The sequence below is a fragment of the Coptis chinensis genome, chromosome 7 (genome assembly GCF_015680905.1).
Source record: "Coptis chinensis isolate HL-2020 chromosome 7, ASM1568090v1, whole genome shotgun sequence".
Classification (NCBI taxonomy): Eukaryota; Viridiplantae; Streptophyta; class Magnoliopsida; order Ranunculales; family Ranunculaceae; genus Coptis; species Coptis chinensis.
The window spans coordinates 37,303,347-37,306,217 of record NC_141462.1 but is presented as its reverse complement, the minus strand read 5'-3'; the positions used below and the strand labels follow the sequence as shown (position 1 = coordinate 37,306,217).

The 2,871-nt window shown below is 39.7% G+C and overlaps 1 long non-coding RNA gene across 1 annotated transcript; it reads right to left on the bottom strand.

Moving 5' to 3' along the window:
• LOC147487389 (uncharacterized) lies at positions 1-1,653 on the bottom strand. The gene is made up of 4 exons (XR_015201789.1): positions 1,282-1,653; positions 1,024-1,196; positions 501-919; positions 1-410 (listed from the first exon to the last, which is right to left on the bottom strand). It is a non-coding gene; the product is annotated as an uncharacterized LOC147487389 (long non-coding RNA).
• Positions 1,654-2,871: the final 1,218 nt, after the last annotated feature.

The window sequence follows — 2,871 nt, the reverse complement described above, 5'->3', positions numbered from 1 at the left end:
TTTAAACATCAAATATCAAACACTCTCATTCATCAAATTCCACTTTTCCATTCAAACATCGATATCAAACATTCATCCATACATAAAATTCCATTCATACATTAAACCCTAAACCTGAAACAAATTACATTCAAACATTAAACCATAACCCTAAACATTAAATTCCATTCAAACATTCATGCAAACATCATATCCATCAATGTATGAATTACATCCATCAAACTAAACTACAAAGTTACAAACCCTAAACCCTAAAAGTGAAACAAATCAACTATAAGCCCACCAATGTACTTGCACCTAGTCAAGTTGTACGCCTGTTCGAAGGAGGACCTTGCTTCCTCTGGCATATCATTCCCAGCCAATTGCAGACCTCTCTCTAGCAAACGACTGGTTTCATCGATGATGTCGTTCTGTCGAAAAAAGAAAAATCAAGATAAGTTACCAATCGAATGCAAAAAATCACAGTTAGAGAAAACTCAATTAAAAATCACAATACTTACAATCGGTGAACAGTTAGGCAGTGTCTCCAGGGAGGGATGAATAGGAAGAAGCTCAGGATTCACCAAAACTACATGAGAATTCCTCGCATACCAAGTCATGTAGTTTTGATGACACTCCCATGGATAAGATGAAATAGGTCCTCGGTTGCAGAGTTGGATCACGTGATTCTGCCACGACTCCCAGTAAAGTGGCCCAATATTGGTCCAGCTCACCTCATACCCGCGTCCTGCCACAGTTCTTGTTCTCCAATTTGGCATTGGAGGATCTTTAGGTACAAGTTGCACGTGACCCAACTGACGCACCACCCTTGCGACAGTAAAAGCTCGACAATGTTGAAAAAACATAGCAATCCCTCAAAAAATGCAATGTCATCGATCGGGTTTGTATCTCTGATATTTTTGTAGGGATGCCAAACAACCTGAAACAAAATCAAATGTGTCATTAACAACTCTAATGATCAATTACTAAAAAATAAATATAAACAAACTTAAATACCAAATTGTCATTGAATTTAATACTTACATTGAACTCATTCAAATCATCAATTATCGCTCGATAAAACTGCAATGCATACGTTGTGTCGTAATAGTGTGGAGGCGGCGGGATGTGTCTATGAGCACGCTTGCGGGCCGAGACGAGATATAGTTGAAATTTGGGACTGTCATGAATACCGGAAAATACTCATAGATCCATGCCTAGATATACACAAATAGTTAACATATTGATAGAGTAATAAAATTAACATTAAAAAAAATAAACTCTAAAATACTCAAATTTTACCTGTAGAAGAGTCATATAGCCAGTAACCCCTTTCACCTTCGCACATGTGGCAGCCCGAGACCTCTATATAAAAGCGCCAAAATTGCTGCACCCCATGCATACTCTTCTATCTCACTTTGAATTTCAACAACGGCCTCGGATAACATATAGGCACTCCAAATTCCAGACTTGTCGATAAAAAGCGGCACATCCAAAGAAAAACGAATAAAAGCTCTAACGATCCGTTGAACATCCACGGAAACTTCGAGGCCTTCTCTACCACATTAGCGTCACATATAGGGCTATCATGAATCTTGTTCGCAAAATGCTTCCGGATGAATTCTAGCCTTACTTTTGAAGTGAACTTGCTAGCTTCCATCTCCGCCCTAATCAAATCAATAGGGAGCCCCAGACCAAGATGTAAGAGATTTATCGATTGTTGTAAGTTCACTCTCAACTTTGTCCCCTGCACCGCTCTTCCTCTAACTGTGACTCCACAGATTTGGACAACATCGTCCAAAGTCACAGTCATCTCCCCAACTGGCATATGGAAGGTGTTGGTCTCCGGATGCCATCTCTCCACAAACGCCGAGATCAATGGTGGATCCATATGCTCGTGATAACCTTCCACGAGATCAAACAACCCAGTCCTTCTCAACTGCACGGCAAATCTCGGAGACCTTTCACATTCATTTTTGAAATTCCATTGGGATAACTTCGCTAAGTGTGAAACACACTTCAACGCTCCGCGATCCTCCTGAAACAACCGAGCACGCATTAGATATATATGAACAGAAACAAAATATTTTGTAAAAGAAAATCAAAGTACACAAGAAAAACAAAATATTACCCTTCTCTCCCAAACATCGCGAGCGACATGCACCGCATAGTCATACAACAACTCTGACTCATACGGGCCTCCCCATACACACCTCTTTTGAAACTCCAAATCATCATTGGATTTTCTTACGAAATCCAATACCGGAGGTGCTTCTTCCACCGGGTGGTACGCGTCTTCTACCACATATTCTTCAACATCATCATCCCCGCTCATCCTCCTCCTCCTCTCCTCCCTCACTCTCACTCTCCTCTTCTACTATACTCTTCCCTTTGTCTAAACCTACATCTAAACCTACATTAGTATCACTATCTACACTATCTACACTATCTTCACTAAACGAATCAACCTCAGGAACCTCAAGAACCTCTTTTTCCAAATGGTCCCCTCTACGCGCTGATGCCGTTAAGCCGTCTGCCCTATGTCTTTTTCTTCCAACTGCATCACCGCTAGAGGAACCGCCACCAAACAATTTCTTAACACCCTTTAATGTAGTTTTCGCTACATTCTTCACATTCTTTGATCGAGGACCCATCGCTACAAAGAAAAATAAAATAAGTATTAGTAAACCATATTTAAATAAACAATGTACAAAGAAAACCACTAGAAAAAAGAGATCATCCCAGTCGTAAAACAAATGTACTTATAAGCTTGCTATGATAACTCCAAATATATATGAAGAAATAGAATGAGGCGTTACACTATCCAAATTCTATCGAATTTTTTGGACGAGTTTCCTTTGTTTAGTCAACATTTTAGGTATACTTAAACTG